General features: G+C 47.9%; 38 non-coding genes across 38 annotated transcripts; 21 read left to right on the plus strand and 17 right to left on the minus strand.

Annotated features, from left to right (window-relative positions):
- Positions 1–288: 288 nt before the first annotated feature.
- trnad-guc (transfer RNA aspartic acid (anticodon GUC)) lies at positions 289–360 on the minus strand. The gene has a single exon. It is a non-coding gene; the product is annotated as a tRNA-Asp (tRNA).
- A 355-nt stretch (positions 361–715) lies between these two features.
- Positions 716–787, plus strand: trnag-ucc (transfer RNA glycine (anticodon UCC)). Its single transcript has one exon. It is a non-coding gene; the product is annotated as a tRNA-Gly (tRNA).
- Positions 788–897: 110 nt separating this feature from the next.
- Positions 898–969, minus strand: trnad-guc (transfer RNA aspartic acid (anticodon GUC)). The gene has a single exon. It is a non-coding gene; the product is annotated as a tRNA-Asp (tRNA).
- A 526-nt stretch (positions 970–1,495) lies between these two features.
- Positions 1,496–1,567, minus strand: trnad-guc (transfer RNA aspartic acid (anticodon GUC)). Its single transcript has one exon. It is a non-coding gene; the product is annotated as a tRNA-Asp (tRNA).
- A 537-nt stretch (positions 1,568–2,104) lies between these two features.
- trnad-guc (transfer RNA aspartic acid (anticodon GUC)) lies at positions 2,105–2,176 on the minus strand. Its single transcript has one exon. It is a non-coding gene; the product is annotated as a tRNA-Asp (tRNA).
- Positions 2,177–2,702: 526 nt separating this feature from the next.
- On the minus strand, positions 2,703–2,774 carry trnad-guc (transfer RNA aspartic acid (anticodon GUC)). Its single transcript has one exon. It is a non-coding gene; the product is annotated as a tRNA-Asp (tRNA).
- Positions 2,775–3,299: 525 nt separating this feature from the next.
- trnad-guc (transfer RNA aspartic acid (anticodon GUC)) lies at positions 3,300–3,371 on the minus strand. The gene has a single exon. It is a non-coding gene; the product is annotated as a tRNA-Asp (tRNA).
- A 527-nt stretch (positions 3,372–3,898) lies between these two features.
- On the minus strand, positions 3,899–3,970 carry trnad-guc (transfer RNA aspartic acid (anticodon GUC)). The gene has a single exon. It is a non-coding gene; the product is annotated as a tRNA-Asp (tRNA).
- Positions 3,971–4,326: 356 nt separating this feature from the next.
- trnag-ucc (transfer RNA glycine (anticodon UCC)) lies at positions 4,327–4,398 on the plus strand. The gene has a single exon. It is a non-coding gene; the product is annotated as a tRNA-Gly (tRNA).
- A 110-nt stretch (positions 4,399–4,508) lies between these two features.
- Positions 4,509–4,580, minus strand: trnad-guc (transfer RNA aspartic acid (anticodon GUC)). Its single transcript has one exon. It is a non-coding gene; the product is annotated as a tRNA-Asp (tRNA).
- A 1,123-nt stretch (positions 4,581–5,703) lies between these two features.
- On the minus strand, positions 5,704–5,775 carry trnad-guc (transfer RNA aspartic acid (anticodon GUC)). Its single transcript has one exon. It is a non-coding gene; the product is annotated as a tRNA-Asp (tRNA).
- Positions 5,776–6,120: 345 nt separating this feature from the next.
- trnag-ucc (transfer RNA glycine (anticodon UCC)) lies at positions 6,121–6,192 on the plus strand. Its single transcript has one exon. It is a non-coding gene; the product is annotated as a tRNA-Gly (tRNA).
- A 707-nt stretch (positions 6,193–6,899) lies between these two features.
- On the minus strand, positions 6,900–6,971 carry trnad-guc (transfer RNA aspartic acid (anticodon GUC)). Its single transcript has one exon. It is a non-coding gene; the product is annotated as a tRNA-Asp (tRNA).
- A 345-nt stretch (positions 6,972–7,316) lies between these two features.
- Positions 7,317–7,388, plus strand: trnag-ucc (transfer RNA glycine (anticodon UCC)). Its single transcript has one exon. It is a non-coding gene; the product is annotated as a tRNA-Gly (tRNA).
- A 525-nt stretch (positions 7,389–7,913) lies between these two features.
- On the plus strand, positions 7,914–7,985 carry trnag-ucc (transfer RNA glycine (anticodon UCC)). The gene has a single exon. It is a non-coding gene; the product is annotated as a tRNA-Gly (tRNA).
- A 526-nt stretch (positions 7,986–8,511) lies between these two features.
- Positions 8,512–8,583, plus strand: trnag-ucc (transfer RNA glycine (anticodon UCC)). Its single transcript has one exon. It is a non-coding gene; the product is annotated as a tRNA-Gly (tRNA).
- Positions 8,584–8,693: 110 nt separating this feature from the next.
- Positions 8,694–8,765, minus strand: trnad-guc (transfer RNA aspartic acid (anticodon GUC)). The gene has a single exon. It is a non-coding gene; the product is annotated as a tRNA-Asp (tRNA).
- A 355-nt stretch (positions 8,766–9,120) lies between these two features.
- trnag-ucc (transfer RNA glycine (anticodon UCC)) lies at positions 9,121–9,192 on the plus strand. The gene has a single exon. It is a non-coding gene; the product is annotated as a tRNA-Gly (tRNA).
- Positions 9,193–9,717: 525 nt separating this feature from the next.
- Positions 9,718–9,789, plus strand: trnag-ucc (transfer RNA glycine (anticodon UCC)). Its single transcript has one exon. It is a non-coding gene; the product is annotated as a tRNA-Gly (tRNA).
- A 525-nt stretch (positions 9,790–10,314) lies between these two features.
- Positions 10,315–10,386, plus strand: trnag-ucc (transfer RNA glycine (anticodon UCC)). Its single transcript has one exon. It is a non-coding gene; the product is annotated as a tRNA-Gly (tRNA).
- A 110-nt stretch (positions 10,387–10,496) lies between these two features.
- trnad-guc (transfer RNA aspartic acid (anticodon GUC)) lies at positions 10,497–10,568 on the minus strand. The gene has a single exon. It is a non-coding gene; the product is annotated as a tRNA-Asp (tRNA).
- Positions 10,569–10,913: 345 nt separating this feature from the next.
- Positions 10,914–10,985, plus strand: trnag-ucc (transfer RNA glycine (anticodon UCC)). Its single transcript has one exon. It is a non-coding gene; the product is annotated as a tRNA-Gly (tRNA).
- A 527-nt stretch (positions 10,986–11,512) lies between these two features.
- Positions 11,513–11,584, plus strand: trnag-ucc (transfer RNA glycine (anticodon UCC)). Its single transcript has one exon. It is a non-coding gene; the product is annotated as a tRNA-Gly (tRNA).
- Positions 11,585–11,694: 110 nt separating this feature from the next.
- Positions 11,695–11,766, minus strand: trnad-guc (transfer RNA aspartic acid (anticodon GUC)). Its single transcript has one exon. It is a non-coding gene; the product is annotated as a tRNA-Asp (tRNA).
- A 345-nt stretch (positions 11,767–12,111) lies between these two features.
- trnag-ucc (transfer RNA glycine (anticodon UCC)) lies at positions 12,112–12,183 on the plus strand. The gene has a single exon. It is a non-coding gene; the product is annotated as a tRNA-Gly (tRNA).
- A 525-nt stretch (positions 12,184–12,708) lies between these two features.
- On the plus strand, positions 12,709–12,780 carry trnag-ucc (transfer RNA glycine (anticodon UCC)). The gene has a single exon. It is a non-coding gene; the product is annotated as a tRNA-Gly (tRNA).
- Positions 12,781–12,890: 110 nt separating this feature from the next.
- Positions 12,891–12,962, minus strand: trnad-guc (transfer RNA aspartic acid (anticodon GUC)). Its single transcript has one exon. It is a non-coding gene; the product is annotated as a tRNA-Asp (tRNA).
- Positions 12,963–13,307: 345 nt separating this feature from the next.
- trnag-ucc (transfer RNA glycine (anticodon UCC)) lies at positions 13,308–13,379 on the plus strand. Its single transcript has one exon. It is a non-coding gene; the product is annotated as a tRNA-Gly (tRNA).
- Positions 13,380–13,489: 110 nt separating this feature from the next.
- trnad-guc (transfer RNA aspartic acid (anticodon GUC)) lies at positions 13,490–13,561 on the minus strand. The gene has a single exon. It is a non-coding gene; the product is annotated as a tRNA-Asp (tRNA).
- Positions 13,562–13,906: 345 nt separating this feature from the next.
- Positions 13,907–13,978, plus strand: trnag-ucc (transfer RNA glycine (anticodon UCC)). The gene has a single exon. It is a non-coding gene; the product is annotated as a tRNA-Gly (tRNA).
- A 109-nt stretch (positions 13,979–14,087) lies between these two features.
- Positions 14,088–14,159, minus strand: trnad-guc (transfer RNA aspartic acid (anticodon GUC)). Its single transcript has one exon. It is a non-coding gene; the product is annotated as a tRNA-Asp (tRNA).
- A 355-nt stretch (positions 14,160–14,514) lies between these two features.
- Positions 14,515–14,586, plus strand: trnag-ucc (transfer RNA glycine (anticodon UCC)). Its single transcript has one exon. It is a non-coding gene; the product is annotated as a tRNA-Gly (tRNA).
- A 525-nt stretch (positions 14,587–15,111) lies between these two features.
- trnag-ucc (transfer RNA glycine (anticodon UCC)) lies at positions 15,112–15,183 on the plus strand. Its single transcript has one exon. It is a non-coding gene; the product is annotated as a tRNA-Gly (tRNA).
- A 527-nt stretch (positions 15,184–15,710) lies between these two features.
- On the plus strand, positions 15,711–15,782 carry trnag-ucc (transfer RNA glycine (anticodon UCC)). Its single transcript has one exon. It is a non-coding gene; the product is annotated as a tRNA-Gly (tRNA).
- Positions 15,783–16,307: 525 nt separating this feature from the next.
- trnag-ucc (transfer RNA glycine (anticodon UCC)) lies at positions 16,308–16,379 on the plus strand. The gene has a single exon. It is a non-coding gene; the product is annotated as a tRNA-Gly (tRNA).
- Positions 16,380–16,489: 110 nt separating this feature from the next.
- trnad-guc (transfer RNA aspartic acid (anticodon GUC)) lies at positions 16,490–16,561 on the minus strand. Its single transcript has one exon. It is a non-coding gene; the product is annotated as a tRNA-Asp (tRNA).
- Positions 16,562–16,906: 345 nt separating this feature from the next.
- trnag-ucc (transfer RNA glycine (anticodon UCC)) lies at positions 16,907–16,978 on the plus strand. Its single transcript has one exon. It is a non-coding gene; the product is annotated as a tRNA-Gly (tRNA).
- Positions 16,979–17,505: 527 nt separating this feature from the next.
- Positions 17,506–17,577, plus strand: trnag-ucc (transfer RNA glycine (anticodon UCC)). Its single transcript has one exon. It is a non-coding gene; the product is annotated as a tRNA-Gly (tRNA).
- Positions 17,578–18,524: the final 947 nt, after the last annotated feature.

Genomic DNA, 18,524 nt, shown 5'->3' on the forward strand with positions numbered 1-18,524 from the left:
GCTGGTCCAAACAGACAGAGTTTCAGTTCCTCTGCACACAGTCACTGATAATGTGTTGGGAGCATTGACCGCGTAAGGTGGCGTTCAGCAAACAAGCAAAATGCCTGCGATGGTGGTATAGTGGTGACCATAGCTGCCTTCCAAGCAGTTGACCCGGGTTCGATTCCTGGCCAACGCAATTCTTTTGCTCAAAACTGTCGCCCGGGGCCCCTGGCCAGCTCTTTGTGTCACTTGTAAATGGAGCAATAACTTTTGAACGGGTCTTTGGGCAGCAGTAAAGAATTAGACCTCCCCGTCGGGGAATCGAACCCCGGTCTTCCGCGTGACAGGCGGAGATACTGTCCACTATACTAACGAGGAGTTGCGGAAGGCTGGCGTCGCACCCGATCAGCGCAACTGCTGCTCGCCGCAAACAGGCTTCCCATTTGCAGGTACGGCCTCATGAGTCATATCGCTTCACAGAAGCAAAGAGAAGCCAACAGAACATGTAATATATAATTAAATATAAAGTGTCTGTATAAATTGAGGAATGTCACTGAATTAGAGAGCTTGTTTTTCAATGAAGAGATTTGTAGGTCAGGTCCATAGGTTAATGCATTTTTTTCAGTTGCTGGTCCAAACAGACAGAGTTTCAGTTCCTCTGCACACAGTCACTGATAATGTGTTGGGAGCATTGACCGCGTAAGGTGGCGTTCAGCAAACAAGCAAAATGCCTGCGTTGGTGGTATAGTGGTGAGCATAGCTGCCTTCCAAGCAGTTGACCCGGGTTCGATTCCCGGCCAACGCAATTCTTTTGCTCAAAACTGTCGCCCGGGGCCCCTGGCCAGCTCTTTGTGTCACTTGTAAATGGAGCAATAACTTTTGAATGGGTCTTTGGGCAGCAGTAAAGGACTAGACCTCCCCGTCGGGGAATCGAACCCCGGTCTTCCGCGTGACAGGCGGAGATACTGTCCACTATACTAACGAGGAGTTGCGGAAGGAGGCGTCGCACCCGATCAGCGCAACTGCTGCTCGTCGCAAACAGGCTTCCCATTTGCAGGTACGGCCTCATGAGTCATATCGCTTCAAAGAAGCCAACAGAACATCTATTATATAAATAAATATGAAGTGTCTGTATAAATTGTGGAATGTCACTGAATTAGAGAGCTTGTTTTTCAATGAAGAGATTGGTAGGTAGAGTCCATAGGTTAATGCATTTTTTTCAGTTGCGAGTCCAAACAGACAGAGTTTCAGTTCCTCTGCACACAGTCGCTGAAAATGTGTTGGGAGCATTGACCGCCTAAGGTGGCGTTCAGCAAACAAGCAAAATGCCTGCGTTGGTGGTATAGTGGTGAGCATAGCTGCCTTCCAAGCAGTTGACCCGGGTTCGATTCCCGACCAACGCAATTCTTTTGCTCAAAACTGTCGCCCGGGGCCCCTGGCCAGCTCTTTGTGTCACTTGTAAATGGAGCAATAACTTTTGAATGGGTCTTTGGGCAGCAGTAAAGTACTAGACCTCCCCGTCGGGGAATCGAACCCCGGTCTTCCGCGTGACAGGCGGAGATACTGTCCACTATACTAACGAGGAGTTGCAGAAGGCTGGCGTCGCACCCGATCAGCGCAACTGCTGCTCGCCGCAAACATCCTTCCCAATTGCAGGTACGGCCTCATGAGTCATATCGCTTCAAAGAAGCAAAGAGAAGCCAACAGAACATGTAATATATAATTAAATATAAAGTGTCTGTATAAATTGAGGAATGTCACTGAATTAGAGAGCTTGTTTTTCAATGAAGAGATTGGTAGGTAGAGTCCATAGGTTAATGCATTTTTTTCAGTTGCGAGTCCAAACAGACAGAGTTTCAGTTCCTCTGCACACAGTCACTGATAATGTGTTGGGAGCATTGACCGCGTAAGGTGGCGTTGGGCAAACAAGCAAAATGCCTGCGTTGGTGGTATAGTGGTGAGCATAGCTGCCTTCCAAGAAGTTGACCCGGGTTCGATTCCCGACCAACGTAATTCTTTTGCTCAAAACTGTCGCCCGGGGCCCCTGGCCAGCTCTTTGTGTCACTTGTAAATGGAGCAATAACTTTTGAATGGGTCTTTGGGCAGCAGTAAAGGACTAGACCTCCCCGTCGGGGAATCGAACCCCGGTCTTCCGCGTGACAGGCGGAGATACTGTCCACTATACTAACGAGGAGTTGCAGAAGGCTGGCGTCGCACCCGATCAGCGCAACTGCTGCTCGCCGCAAACAGGCTTCCCATTTGCAGGTACGGCCTCATGAGTCATATCGCTTCAAAGAAGCCAACAGAACATCTATTATATAAATAAATATGAAGTGTCTGTATAAATTGTGGAATGTCACTGAATTAGAGAGCTTGTTTTTCAATGAAGAGATTGGTAGGTAGAGTCCATAGGTTAATGCATTTTTTTCAGTTGCGAGTCCAAACAGACAGAGTTTCAGTTCCTCTGCACACAGTCACTGATAATGTGTTGGGAGCATTGGCCGCGTAAGGTGGCGTTCAGCAAACAAGCAAAATGCCTGCGTTGGTGGTATAGTGGTGAGCATAGCTGCCTTCCAAGCAGTTGACCCGGGTTCGATTCCAACCAACGCAATTCTTTTGCTCAAAACTGTCGCCCGGGGCCCCTGGCCAGCTCTTTGTGTCACTTGTAAATGGAGCAATAACTTTTGAATGGGTCTTTGGGCAGCAGTAAAGGACTAGACCTCCCCGTCGGGGAATCGAACCCCGGTCTTCCGCGTGACAGGCGGAGATACTGTCCACTATACTAACGAGGAGTTGCGGAAGGAGGCGTCGCACCCGATCAGCGCAACTGCTGCTCGTCGCAAACAGGCTTCCCATTTGCAGGTACGGCCTCATGAGTCATATCGCTTCAAAGAAGCCAACAGAACATCTATTATATAAATAAATATGAAGTGTCTGTATAAATTGTGGAATGTCACTGAATTAGAGAGCTTGTTTTTCAATGAAGAGATTGGTAGGTAGAGTCCATAGGTTAATGCATTTTTTTCAGTTGCGAGTCCAAACAGACAGAGTTTCAGTTCCTCTGCACACAGTCGCTGAAAATGTGTTGGGAGCATTGACCGCCTAAGGTGGCGTTCAGCAAACAAGCAAAATGCCTGCGTTGGTGGTATAGTGGTGAGCATAGCTGCCTTCCAAGCAGTTGACCCGGGTTCGATTCCCGACCAACGAATTCTTTTGCTCAAAACTGTCGCCCGGGGCCCCTGGCCAGCTCTTTGTGTCACTTGTAAATGGAGCAATAACTTTTGAATGGGTCTTTGGGCAGCAGTAAAGGACTAGACCTCCCCGTCGGGGAATCGAACCCCGGTCTTCCGCGTGACAGGCGGAGATACTGTCCACTATACTAACGAGGAGTTGCAGAAGGCTGGCGTCGCACCCGATCAGCGCAACTGCAGCTCGCCGCAAACATCCTTCCCAATTGCAGGTACGGCCTCATGAGTCATATCGCTTCAAAGAAGCCAACAGAACATCTATTATATAAATAAATATGAAGTGTCTGTATAAATTGTGGAATGTCACTGAATTAGAGAGCTTCTTTTTCAATGAAGAGATTGGTAGGTAGAGTCCATAGGTTAATGCATTTTTTTCAGTTGCGAGTCCAAACAGACAGAGTTTCAGTTCCTCTGCACACAGTCGCTGAAAATGTTTTGGGAGCATTGACCGCCTAAGGTGGCGTTCAGCAAACAAGCAAAATGCCTGCGATGGTGGTATAGTGGTGACCATAGCTGCCTTCCAAGCAGTTGACCCGGGTTCGATTCCTGGCCAACGCAATTCTTTTGCTCAAAACTGTCGCCCGGGGCCCCTGGCCAGCTCTTTGTGTCACTTGTAAATGGAGCAATAACTTTTGAACGGGTCTTTGGGCAGCAGTAAAGAATTTGACCTCCCCGTCGGGGAATCGAACCCCGGTCTTCCGCGTGACAGGCGGAGATACTGTCCACTATACTAACGAGGAGTTGCGGAAGGCTGGCGTCGCACCCGATCAGCGCAACTGCTGCTCGCCGCAAACAGGCTTCCCATTTGCAGGTACGGCCTCATGAGTCATATCGCTTCACATGAAGCAAAGAGAAGCCAACAGAACATGTAATATATAATTAAATATAAAGTGTCTGTATAAATTGAGGAATGTCACTGAATTAGAGAGCTTGTTTTTCAATGAAGAGATTTGTAGGTCAGGTCCATAGGTTAATGCATTTTTTTCAGTTGCTGGTCCAAACAGACAGAGTTTCAGTTCCTCTGCACACAGTCACTGATAATGTGTTGGGAGCATTGACCGCGTAAGGTGGCGTTCAGCAAACAAGCAAAATGCCTGCGTTGGTGGTATAGTGGTGAGCATAGCTGCCTTCCAAGCAGTTGACCCGGGTTCGATTCCCGGCCAACGCAATTCTTTTGCTCAAAACTGTCGCCCGGGGCCCCTGGCCAGCTCTTTGTGTCACTTGTAAATGGAGCAATAACTTTTGAATGGGTCTTTGGGCAGCAGTAAAGGACTAGACCTCCCCGTCGGGGAATCGAACCCCGGTCTTCCGCGTGACAGGCGGAGATACTGTCCACTATACTAACGAGGAGTTGCGGAAGGAGGCATCGCACCCGATCAGCGCAACTGCTGCTCGTCGCAAACAGGCTTCCCATTTGCAGGTACGGCCTCATGAGTCATATCGCTTCAAAGAAGCCAACAGAACATCTATTATATAAATAAATATGAAGTGTCTGTATAAATTGTGGAATGTCACTGAATTAGAGAGCTTGTTTTTCAATGAAGAGATTTGTAGGTAGAGTCCATAGGTTAATGCATTTTTTTCAGTTGCGAGTCCAAACAGACAGAGTTTCAGTTCCTCTGCACACAGTCACTGATAATGTGTTGGGAGCATTGACCGCGTAAGGTGGCGTTCAGCAAACAAGCAAAATGCCTGCGTTGGTGGTATAGTGGTGAGCATAGCTGCCTTCCAAGCGGTTGACCCGGGTTCGATTCCCGGCCAACGCAATTCTTTTGCTCAAAAATGTCTCCCGGGACCATGGCCAGCTCTTTGTGTCACTTGTAGCTGGAGCAATAACTTTTGAATGGGTCTTTGGGCAGCAGTAAAGAATTAGACCTCCCCGTCGGGGAATCGAACCCCGGTCTTCCACGTGACAGGCGGAGATACTGTCCACTATACTAACGAGGAGTTGCGGAAGGAGGCGTCGCACCCGATCAGCGCAACTGCTGCTCGTCGCAAACAGGCTTCCCATTTGCAGGTACGGCCTCATGAGTCATATCGCTTCAAAGAAGCCAACAGAACATCTATTATATAAATAAATATGAAGTGTCTGTATAAATTGTGGAATGTCACTGAATTAGAGAGCTTGTTTTTCAATGAAGAGATTGGTAGGTAGAGTCCATAGGTTAATGCATTTTTTTCAGTTGCGAGTCCAAACAGACAGAGTTTCAGTTCCTCTGCACACAGTCGCTGATAATGTGTTGGGAGCATTGACCGCCTAAGGTGGCGTTCAGCAAACAAGCAAAATGCCTGCGTTGGTGGTATAGTGGTGAGCATAGCTGCCTTCCAAGCAGTTGACCCGGGTTTGATTCCCAGCCAACACAATTCTTTTGCTCAAAACTGTCGCCCGGGGCCCCTGGCCAGCTCTTTGTGTCACTTGTAAATGGAGCAATAACTTTTGAATGGGTCTTTGGGCAGCAGTAAAGGACTAGACCTCCCCGTCGGGGAATCGAACCCCGGTCTTCCGCGTGACAGGCGGAGATACTGTCCACTATACTAACGAGGAGTTGCAGAAGGCTGGCGTCGCACCCGATCAGCGCAACTGCTGCTCGCCGCAAACATCCTTCCCATTTGCAGGTACGGCCTCATGAGTCATATCGCTTCAAAGAAGCCAACAGAACATCTATTATATAAATAAATATAAAGTGTCTGTATAAATTGAGGAATGTCACTGAATTAGGGAGCTTGTTTTTCAATGAAGAGATTGGTAGGTCAGGTCCATAGGTTAATGCATTTTTTTCAGTTGCTGGTCCAAACAGACAGAGTTTCAGTTCCTCTGCACACAGTCACTGATAATGTGTTGGGAGCATTGACCGCGTAAGGTGGCGTTCAGCAAACAAGCAAAATGCCTGCGTTGGTGGTATAGTGGTGAGCATAGCTGCCTTCCAAGCAGTTGACCCGGGTTCGATTCCCGGCCAACGCAATTCTTTTGCTCAAAAATGTCTCCCGGGACCCTGGCCAGCTCTTTGTGTCACTTGTAGCTGGAGCAATAACTTTTGAATGGGTCTTTGGGCAGCAGTAAAGAATTAGACCTCCCCGTCGGGGAATCGAACCCCGGTCTTCCACGTGACAGGCGGAGATACTGTCCACTATACTAACGAGGAGTTGCGGAAGGAGGCGTTGCACCCGATCAGCGCAACTGCTGCTCGTCGCAAACAGGCTTCCCATTTGCAGGTACGGCCTCATGAGTCATATCGCTTCAAAGAAGCCAACAGAACATCTATTATATAAATAAATATGAAGTGTCTGTATAAATTGTGGAATGTCACTGAATTAGAGAGCTTGTTTTTCAATGAAGAGATTGGTAGGTAGAGTCCATAGGTTAATGCATTTTTTTCAGTTGCGAGTCCAAACAGACAGAGTTTCAGTTCCTCTGCACACAGTCGCTGATAATGTGTTGGGAGCATTGACCGCCTAAGGTGGCGTTCAGCAAACAAGCAAAATGCCTGCGTTGGTGGTATAGTGGTGAGCATAGCTGCCTTCCAAGCAGTTGACCCGGGTTTGATTCCCGGCCAACACAATTCTTTTGCTCAAAACTGTCGCCCGGGGTCCCTGGCCAGCTCTTTGTGTCACTTGTAAATGGAGCAATAACTTTTGAATGGGTCTTTGGGCAGCAGTAAAGGACTAGACCTCCCCGTCGGGGAATCGAACCCCGGTCTTCCGCGTGACAGGCGGAGATACTGTCCACTATACTAACGAGGAGTTGCAGAAGGCTGGCGTCGCACCCGATCAGCGCAACTGCTGCTCGCCGCAAACATCCTTCCCATTTGCAGGTACGACCTCATGAGTCATATCGCTTCAAAGAAGCCAACAGAACATCTATTATATAAATAAATATGAAGTGTCTGTATAAATTGTGGAATGTCACTGAATTAGAGAGCTTGTTTTTCAATGAAGAGATTGGTAGGTAGAGTCCATAGGTTAATGCATTTTTTTCAGTTGCGAGTCCAAACAGACAGAGTTTCAGTTCCTCTGGACACAGTCGCTGAAAATGTGTTGGGAGCATTGACCGCCTAAGGTGGCGTTCAGCAAACAAGCAAAATGCCTGCGTTGGTGGTATAGTGGTGAGCATAGCTGCCTTCCAAGCAGTTGACCCGGGTTCGATTCCCGGCCAACGCAATTCTTTTGCTCAAAAATGTCTCCCGGGACCCTGGCCAGCTCTTTGTGTCACTTGTAGCTGGAGCAATAACTTTTGAATGGGTCTTTGGGCAGCAGTAAAGAATTAGACCTCCCCGTCGGGGAATCGAACCCCGGTCTTCCACGTGACAGGCGGAGATACTGTCCACTATACTAACGAGGAGTTGCGGAAGGAGGCGTCGCACCCGATCAGCGCAACTGCTGCTCGTCGCAAACAGGCTTCCCATTTGCAGGTACGGCCTCATGAGTCATATCGCTTCAAAGAAGCCAACAGAACATCTATTATATAAATAAATATGAAGTGTCTGTATAAATTGTGGAATGTCACTGAATTAGAGAGCTTGTTTTTCAATGAAGAGATTGGTAGGTAGAGTCCATAGGTTAATGCATTTTTTTCAGTTGCGAGTCCAAACAGACAGAGTTTCAGTTCCTCTGGACACAGTCGCTGAAAATGTGTTGGGAGCATTGACCGCCTAAGGTGGCGTTCAGCAAACAAGCAAAATGCCTGCGTTGGTGGTATAGTGGTGAGCATAGCTGCCTTCCAAGCAGTTGACCCGGGTTCGATTCCCGGCCAACGCAATTCTTTTGCTCAAAAATGTCTCCCGGGGCCCTGGCCAACTCTTTGTGTAACTTGTAGCTGGAGCAATAACTTTTGAATGGGTCTTTGGGCAGCAGTAAAGAATTAGACCTCCCCGTCGGGGAATCGAACCCCGGTCTTACGCGTGACAGGCGGAGATACTGTCCACTATACTAACGAGGAGTTGCAGAAGGCTGGCGTCGCACCCGATCAGCCCAACTGCTGCTCGCCGCAAACAGGCTTCCCATTTGCAGGTACGGCCTCATGAGTCATATCGCTTCAAAGAAGCCAACAGAACATCTATTATATAAATAAATATGAAGTGTCTGTATAAATTGTGGAATGTCACTGAATTTGAGAGCTTGTTTTTCAATAAAGAGATTGGTAGGTAGAGTCCATAGGTTAATGCATTTTTTTCAGTTGCGAGTCCAAACAGACAGAGTTTCAGTTCCTCTGCACACAGTCGCTGAAAATGTGTTGGGAGCATTGACCGCCTAAGGTGGCGTTCAGCAAACAAGCAAAATCCCTGCGTTGGTGGTATAGTGGTGAGCATAGCTGCCTTCCAAGCAGTTGACCCGGGTTCGATTCCCGGCCAACGCAATTCTTTTGCTCAAAACTGTCGCCCGGGGCCCCTGGCCAGCTCTTTGTGTCACTTGTAAATGGAGCAATAACTTTTGAATGGGTCTTTGGGCAGCAGTAAAGGACTAGACCTCCCCGTCGGGGAATCGAACCCCGGTCTTCCGCGTGACAGGCGGAGATACTGTCCACTATACTAACGAGGAGTTGCAGAAGGCTGGCGTCGCACCCGATCAGCGCAACTGCTGCTCGCCGCAAACATCCTTCCCATTTGCAGGTACGGCCTCATGAGTCATATCGCTTCACAGAAGCAAAGAGAAGCCAACAGAACATGTAAAATATAATTAAATATAAAGTGTCTGTATAAATTGAGGAATGTCACTGAATTAGAGAGCTTGTTTTTCAATGAAGAGATTGGTAGGTCAGGTCCATAGGTTAATGCATTTTTTTCAGTTGCTGGTCCAAACAGACAGAGTTTCAGTTCCTCTGCACACAGTCACTGATAATGTGTTGGGAGCATTGACCGCGTAAGGTGGCGTTCAGCAAACAAGCAAAATGCCTGCGTTGGTGGTATAGTGGTGAGCATAGCTGCCTTCCAAGCAGTTGACCCGGGTTCGATTCCCGGCCAACGCAATTCTTTTGCTCAAAAATGTCTCCCGGGACCCTGGCCAGCTCTTTGTGTCACTTGTAGCTGGAGCAATAACTTTTGAATGGGTCTTTGGGCAGCAGTAAAGAATTAGACCTCCCCGTCGGGGAATCGAACCCCGGTCTTCCACGTGACAGGCGGAGATACTGTCCACTATACTAACGAGGAGTTGTGGAAGGAGGCGTTGCACCCGATCAGCGCAACTGCTGCTCGCCGCAAACAGGCTTCCCATTTGCAGGTACGGCCTCATGAGTCATATCGCTTCAAAGAAGCCAACAGAACATCTATTATATAAATAAATATGAAGTGTCTGTATAAATTGAGGAATGTCACTGAATTAGAGAGCTTGTTTTTCAATGAAGAGATTGGTAGGTCAGGTCCATAGGTTAATGCATTTTTTTCAGTTGCTGGTCCAAACAGACAGAGTTTCAGTTCCTCTGCACACAGTCACTGATAATGTGTTGGGAGCATTGACCGCGTAAGGTGGCGTTCAGCCAACAAGCAAAATGCCTGCGTTGGTGGTATAGTGGTGAGCATAGCTGCCTTCCAAGCAGTTGACCCGGGTTCGATTCCCGGCCAACGCAATTCTTTTGCTCAAAAATGTCTCCCGGGACCCTGGCCAGCTCTTTGTGTCACTTGTAGCTGGAGCAATAACTTTTGAATGGGTCTTTGGGCAGCAGTAAAGAATTAGACCTCCCCGTCGGGGAATCGAACCCCGGTCTTCCACGTGACAGGCGGAGATACTGTCCACTATACTAACGAGAAGTTGTGGAAGGAGGCGTCGCACCCGATCAGCGCAACTGCTGCTCGCCGCAAACAGGCTTCCCATTTGCAGGTACGGCCTCATGAGTCATATCGCTTTAAAGAAGCCAACAGAACATCTATTATATAAATAAATATGAAGTGTCTGTATAAATTGTGGAATGTCACTGAATTAGAGAGCTTCTTTTTCAATGAAGAGATTGGTAGGTAGAGTCCATAGGTTAATGCATTTTTTTCAGTTGCGAGTCCAAACAGACAGAGTTTCAGTTCCTCTGCACACAGTCGCTGAAAATGTGTTGGGAGCATTGACCGCCTAAGGTGGCGTTCAGCAAACAAGCAAAATGCCTGCGTTGGTGGTATAGTGGTGAGCATAGCTGCCTTCCAAGCAGTTGACCCGGGTTCGATTCCCGGCCAACGCAATTCTTTTGCTCAAAACTGTCTCCCGGGGCCCCTGGCCAGCACTTTGTGTCACTAGTAAATGGAGCAATAACTTTTGAATGGGTCTTTGGGCAGCAGTAAAGGACTAGACCTCCCCGTCGGGGAATCGAACCCCGGTCTTCCGCGTGACAGGCGGAGATACTGTCCACTATACTAACGAGGAGTTGCAGAAGGCTGGCGTCGCACCCGATCAGCGCAACTGCTGCTCGCCGCAAACATCCTTCCCATTTGCAGGTACGGCCTCATGAGTCATATCGCTTCAAAGAAGCCAACAGAACATCTATTATATAAATAAATATGAAGTGTCTGTATAAATTGTGGAATGTCACTGAATTAGAGAGCTTCTTTTTCAATGAAGAGATTGGTAGGTAGAGTCCATAGGTTAATGCATTTTTTTCAGTTGCGAGTCCAAACAGACAGAGTTTCAGTTCCTCTGCACACAGTCGCTGAAAATGTGTTGGGAGCATTGACCGCGTAAGGTGGCGTTCAGCAAACAAGCAAAATGCCTGCGTTGGTGGTATAGTGGTGAGCATAGCTGCCTTCCAAGCAGTTGACCCGGGTTCGATTCCCGGCCAACGCAATTCTTTTGCTCAAAACTGTCTCCCGGGGCCCCTGGCCAGCTCTTTGTGTCACTTGTAAATGGAGCAATAACTTTTGAATGGGTCTTTGGGCAGCAGTAAAGGACTAGACCTCCCCGTCAGGGAATCGAACCCCGGTCTTCCGCGTGACAGGCGGAGATACTGTCCACTATACTAACGAGGAGTTGCAGAAGGCTGGCGTCGCACCCGATCAGCGCAACTGCTGCTCGCCGCAAACATCCTTCCCATTTGCAGGTACGGCCTCATGAGTCATATCGCTTCAAAGAAGCCAACAGAACATCTATTATATAAATAAATATGAAGTGTCTGTATAAATTGTGGAATGTCACTGAATTTGAGAGCTTGTTTTTCAATAAAGAGATTGGTAGGTAGAGTCCATAGGTTAATGCATTTTTTTCAGTTGCGAGTCCAAACAGACAGAGTTTCAGTTCCTCTGCACACAGTCGCTGAAAATGTGTTGGGAGCATTGACCGCCTAAGGTGGCGTTCAGCAAACAAGCAAAATCCCTGCGTTGGTGGTATAGTGGTGAGCATAGCTGCCTTCCAAGCAGTTGACCCGGGTTCGATTCCCGGCCAACGCAATTCTTTTGCTCAAAACTGTCGCCCGGGGCCCCTGGCCAGCTCTTTGTGTCACTTGTAAATGGAGCAATAACTTTTGAATGGGTCTTTGGGCAGCAGTAAAGGACTAGACCTCCCCGTCGGGGAATCGAACCCCGGTCTTCCGCGTGACAGGCGGAGATACTGTCCACTATACTAACGAGGAGTTGCAGAAGGCTGGCGTCGCACCCGATCAGCGCAACTGCTGCTCGCCGCAAACATCCTTCCCATTTGCAGGTACGGCCTCATGAGTCATATCGCTTCAAAGAAGCCAACAGAACATCTATTATATAAATAAATATAAAGTGTCTGTATAAATTGAGGAATGTCACTGAATTAGAGAGCTTGTTTTTCAATGAAGAGATTGGTAGGTCAGGTCCATAGGTTAATGCATTTTTTTCAGTTGCTGGTCCAAACAGACAGAGTTTCAGTTCCTCTGCACACAGTCACTGATAATGTGTTGGGAGCATTGACCGCGTAAGGTGGCGTTCAGCAAACAAGCAAAATGCCTGCGTTGGTGGTATAGTGGTGAGCATAGCTGCCTTCCAAGCAGTTGACCCGGGTTCGATTCCCGGCCAACGCAATTCTTTTGCTCAAAAATGTCTCCCGGGACCCTGGCCAGCTCTTTGTGTCACTTGTAGCTGGAGCAATAACTTTTGAATGGGTCTTTGGGCAGCAGTAAAGAATTAGACCTCCCCGTCGGGGAATCGAACCCCGGTCTTCCACGTGACAGGCGGAGATACTGTCCACTATACTAACGAGGAGTTGTGGAAGGAGGCGTTGCACCCGATCAGCGCAACTGCTGCTCGCCGCAAACAGGCTTCCCATTTGCAGGTACGGCCTCATGAGTCATATCGCTTCAAAGAAGCCAACAGAACATCTATTATATAAATAAATATAAAGTGTCTGTATAAATTGAGGAATGTCACTGAATTAGAGAGCTTGTTTTTCAATGAAGAGATTGGTAGGTCAGGTCCATAGGTTAATGCATTTTTTTCAGTTGCTGGTCCAAACAGACAGAGTTTCAGTTCCTCTGCACACAGTCACTGAAAATGTGTTGGGAGCATTGACCGCCTAAGGTGGCGTTCAGCAAACAAGCAAAATGCCTGCGTTGGTGGTATAGTGGTGAGCATAGCTGCCTTCCAAGCAGTTGACCCGGGTTCGATTCCCGGCCAACGCAATTCTTTTGCTCAAAACTGTCTCCCGGGGCCCCTGGCCAGCACTTTGTGTCACTAGTAAATGGAGCAATAACTTTTGAATGGGTCTTTGGGCAGCAGTAAAGGACTAGACCTCCCCGTCGGGGAATCGAACCCCGGTCTTCCGCGTGACAGGCGGAGATACTGTCCACTATACTAACGAGGAGTTGCAGAAGGCTGGCGTCGCACCCGATCAGCGCAACTGCTGCTCGCCGCAAACATCCTTCCCATTTGCAGGTACGGCCTCATGAGTCATATCGCTTCAAAGAAGCCAACAGAACATCTATTATATAAATAAATATGAAGTGTCTGTATAAATTGTGGAATGTCACTGAATTAGAGAGCTTCTTTTTCAATGAAGAGATTGGTAGGTAGAGTCCATAGGTTAATGCATTTTTTTCAGTTGCGAGTCCAAACAGACAGAGTTTCAGTTCCTCTGCACACAGTCGCTGAAAATGTGTTGGGAGCATTGACCGCGTAAGGTGGCGTTCAGCAAACAAGCAAAATGCCTGCGTTGGTGGTATAGTGGTGAGCATAGCTGCCTTCCAAGCAGTTGACCCGGGTTCGATTCCCGGCCAACGCAATTCTTTTGCTCAAAACTGTCTCCCGGGGCCCCTGGCCAGCTCTTTGTGTCACTTGTAAATGGAGCAATAACTTTTGAATGGGTCTTTGGGCAGCAGTAAAGGACTAGACCTCCCCGTCGGGGAATCGAACCCCGGTCTTCCGCGTGACAGGCGGAGATACTGTCCACTATACTAACGAGGAGTTGCAGAAGGCTGGCGTCGCACCCGATCAGCGCAACTGCTGCTCGCCGCAAACATCCTTCCCATTTGCAGGTACGGCCTCATGAGTCATATCGCTTCAAAGAAGCCAACAGAACATCTATTATATAAATAAATATGAAGTGTCTTTATAAATTGTGGAATGTCACTGAATTAGAGAGCTTGTTTTTCAATGAAGAGATTGGTAGGTAGAGTCCATAGGTTAATGCATTTTTTTCAGTTGCGAGTCCAAACAGACAGAGTTTCAGTTCCTCTGCACACAGTCGCTGAAAATGTGTTGGGAGCATTGACCGCCTAAGGTGGCGTTCAGCAAACAAGCAAAATGCCTGCGTTGGTGGTATAGTGGTGAGCATAGCTGCCTTCCAAGCAGTTGACCCGGGTTCGATTCCCGGCCAACGCAATTCTTTTGCTCAAAAATGTCTCCCGGGGCCCTGGCCAACTCTTTGTGTCACTTGTAGCTGGAGCAATAACTTTTGAATGGGTCTTTGGGCAGCAGTAAAGAATTAGACCTCCCCGTCGGGGAATCGAACCCCGGTCTTCCGCGTGACAGGCGGAGATACTGTCCACTATACTAACGAGGAGTTGCGGAAGGCTGGCGTCGCACCCGATCAGCGCAACTGCTGCTCGCCGCAAACAGGCTTCCCATTTGCAGGTACGGCCTCATGAGTCATATCGCTTCACAGAAGCAAAGAGAAGCCAACAGAACATGTAAAATATAATTAAATATAAAGTGTCTGTATAAATTGAGGAATGTCACTGAATTAGAGAGCTTGTTTTTCAATGAAGAGATTGGTAGGTCAGGTCCATAGGTTAATGCATTTTTTTCAGTTGCTGGTCCAAACAAACAGAGTTTCAGTTCCTCTGCACACAGTCACTGATAATGTGTTGGGAGCATTGACCGCGTAAGGTGGCGTTCAGCAAACAAGCAAAATGCCTGCGTTGGTGGTATAGTGGTGAGCATAGCTGCCTTCCAAGCAGTTGACCCGGGTTCGATTCCCGGCCAACGCAATTCTTTTGCTCAAAAATGTCTTCCGGGACCCTGGCCAGCTCTTTGTGTCACTTGTAGCTGGAGCAATAACTTTTGAATGGGTCTTTGGGCAGCAGTAAAGAATTAGACCTCCCCGTCGGGGAATCGAACCCCGGTCTTCCACGTGACAGGCGGAGATACTGTCCACTATACTAACGAGGAGTTGCGGAAGGAGGCGTCGCACCCGATCAGCGCAACTGCTGCTCGCCGCAAACAGGCTTCCCATTTGCAGGTACGGCCTCATGAGTCATAACGCTTCAAAGAAGCCAACAGAACATCTATTATATAAATAAATATGAAGTGTCTGTATAAATTGTGGAATGTCACTGAATTAGAGAGCTTCTTTTTCAATGAAGAGATTGGTAGGTAGAGTCCATAGGTTAATGCATTTTTTTCAGTTGCGAGTCCAAACAGACAGAGTTTCAGTTCCTCTGCACACAGTCGCTGAAAATGTGTTGGGAGCATTGACCGCCTAAGGTGGCGTTCAGCAAACAAGCAAAATGCCTGCGTTGGTGGTATAGTGGTGAGCATAGCTGCCTTCCAAGCAGTTGACCCGGGTTCGATTCCCGGCCAACGCAATTCTTTTGCTCAAAACTGTCTCCCGGGGCCCCTGGCCAGCTCTTTGTGTCACTTGTAAATGGAGCAATAACTTTTGAATGGGTCTTTGGGCAGCAGTAAAGGACTAGACCTCCCCGCCGGGGAATCGAACCCCGGTCTTACGCGTGACAGGCGGAGATACTGTCCACTATACTAACGAGGAGTTGCAGAAGGCTGGCGTCGCTCCCGATCAGCGCAACTGCTGCTCGCCGCAAACATCCTTCCCATTTGCAGGTACGGCCTCATGAGTCAGATCGCTTCAAAGAAGCCAACAGAACATCTATTATATAAATAAATATGAAGTGTCTGTATAAATTGTGGAATGTCACTGAATTAGAGAGCTTGTTTTTCAATGAAGAGATTGGTAGGTAGAGTCCATAGGTTATTGCATTTTTTTCAGTTGCGAGTCCAAACAGAGAGAGTTTCAGTTCCTCTGCACACAGTCGCTGAAAATGTGTTGGGAGCATTGACTGCCTAAGGTGGCGTTCAGCAAACAAGCAAAATGCCTGCGTTGGTGGTATAGTGGTGAGCATAGCTGCCTTCCAAGCAGTTGACCCGGGTTCGATTCCCGGCCAACGCAATTCTTTTGCTCAAAAATGTCTCCCGGGGCCCTGGCCAACTCTTTGTGTCACTTGTAGCTGGAGCAATAACTTTTGAATGGGTCTTTGGGCAGCAGTAAAGAATTAGACCTCCCCGTCGGGGAATCGAACCCCGGTCTTCCACGTGACAGGCGGAGATACTGTCCACTATACTAACGAGGAGTTGCGGAAGGAGGCGTCGCACCCGATCAGCGCAACTGCTGCTCGCCGCAAACAGGCTTCCCATTTGCAGGTACGGCCTCATGAGTCATAACGCTTCAAAGAAGCCAACAGAACATCTATTATATAAATAAATATGAAGTGTCTGTATAAATTGTGGAATGTCACTGAATTAGAGAGCTTCTTTTTCAATGAAGAGATTGGTAGGTAGAGTCCATAGGTTAATGCATTTTTTTCAGTTGCGAGTCCAAACAGACAGAGTTTCAGTTCCTCTGCACACAGTCGCTGAAAATGTGTTGGGAGCATTGACCGCCTAAGGTGGCGTTCAGCAAACAAGCAAAATGCCTGCGTTGGTGGTATAGTGGTGAGCATAGCTGCCTTCCAAGCAGTTGACCCGGGTTCGATTCCCGGCCAACGCAATTCTTTTGCTCAAAACTGTCTCCCGGGGCCCCTGTCCAGCTCTTTGTGTCACTTGTAAATGGAGCAATAACTTTTGAATGGGTCTTTGGGCAGCAGTAAAGGACTAGACCTCCCCGTCGGGGAATCGAACCCCGGTCTTCCGCGTGACAGGCGGAGATACTGTCCACTATACTAACGAGGAGTTGCAGAAGGCTGGCGTCGCACCCGATCAGCGCAACTGCTGCTCGCCGCAAACATCCTTCCCATTTGCAGGTACGGCCTCATGAGTCATATCGCTTCAAAGAAGCCAACAGAACATCTATTATATAAATAAATATGAAGTGTCTGTATAAATTGTGGAATGTCACTGAATTAGAGAGCTTGTTTTTCAATGAAGAGATTGGTAGGTAGAGTCCATAGGTTAATGCATTTTTTTCAGTTGCGAGTCCAAACAGACAGAGTTTCAGTTCCTCTGCACACAGTCGCTGAAAATGTGTTGGGAGCATTGACCGCCTAAGGTGGCGTTCAGCAAACAAGCAAAATGCCTGCGTTGGTGGTATAGTGGTGAGCATAGCTGCCTTCCAAGCAGTTGACCCGGGTTCGATTCCCGGCCAACGCAATTCTTTTGCTCAAAACTGTCTCCCGGGGCCCCTGGCCAGCTCTTTGTGTCACTTGTAAATGGAGCAATAACTTTTGAATGGGTCTTTGGGCAGCAGTAAAGGACTAGACCTCCCCGCCGGGGAATCGAACCCCGGTCTTACGCGTGACAGGCGGAGATACTGTCCACTATACTAACGAGGAGTTGCAGAAGGCTGGCGTCGCTCCCGATCAGCGCAACTGCTGCTCGCCGCAAACATCCTTCCCATTTGCAGGTACGGCCTCATGAGTCAGATCGCTTCAAAGAAGCCAACAGAACATCTATTATATAAATAAATATGAAGTGTCTGTATAAATTGTGGAATGTCACTGAATTAGAGAGCTTGTTTTTCAATGAAGAGATTGGTAGGTAGAGTCCATAGGTTATTGCATTTTTTTCAGTTGCGAGTCCAAACAGAGAGAGTTTCAGTTCCTCTGCACACAGTCGCTGAAAATGTGTTGGGAGCATTGACTGCCTAAGGTGGCGTTCAGCAAACAAGCAAAATGCCTGCGTTGGTGGTATAGTGGTGAGCATAGCTGCCTTCCAAGCAGTTGACCCGGGTTCGATTCCCGGCCAACGCAATTCTTTTGCTCAAAAATGTCTCCCGGGGCCCTGGCCAACTCTTTGTGTCACTTGTAGCTGGAGCAATAACTTTTGAATGGGTCTTTGGGCAGCAGTAAAGAATTAGACCTCCCCTTCGGGGAATCGAACCCCGGTCTTCCGCGTGACAGGCAGAGAAACTGTCCACTATACTAACGAGGAGTTGCGGAAGGCTGGCGTCGCACCCGATCAGCGCAACTGCTGCTCGCCGCAAACAGGCTTCCCATTTGCAGGTACGGCCTCATGAGTCATATCGCTTCACAGAAGCAAAGAGAAGCCAACAGAACATGTAATATATAATTAAATATAAAGTGTCTGTATAAATTGAGGAATGTCACTGAATTAGAGAGCTTGTTTTTCAATGAAGAGATTGGTAGGTCAGGTCCATAGGTTAATGCATTTTTTTCAGTTGCTGGTCCAAACAGACAGAGTTTCAGTTCCTCTGCACACAGTCACTGATAATGTGTTGGGAGCATTGACCGCGTAAGGTGGCGTTCAGCAAACAAGCAAAATGTCTTCGTTGGTGGTATAGTGGTGAGCATAGCTGCCTTCCACGCGGGGGCCAGTCGCGCGTAGGTGTAGAGCGCTGCTAGCCAATAGAAAGCGAGGAAAATCCAGAGAGGCGGGACAAAAATAGTGCATAAAATTGGAGGTTCGAATCCCGCCTCGACCACAAATAACATTACATGTATTTAAAGTTACTGTTCATATAGATTCGCGTAGCGTATGATAAACATACATAATCAAGTATTGAACAGTTATTATTCTTGTGTAAGGTCTGCATAAGTTTTAGTTACTAACATCTATAATAGTTCAGGTGTTGTCGTTAATATTTTAATAATTAAAATATGATTAATTAAAATGAAGACACCCTACAAAATATTTCACACACTTCACACAATAAATATATTTTGTGTGAAGTGTGAAC

The sequence above is a fragment of the Pseudorasbora parva genome, chromosome 2 (assembly GCF_024679245.1).
Source record: "Pseudorasbora parva isolate DD20220531a chromosome 2, ASM2467924v1, whole genome shotgun sequence".
NCBI lineage: Eukaryota > Metazoa > Chordata > Actinopteri > Cypriniformes > Gobionidae > Pseudorasbora > Pseudorasbora parva.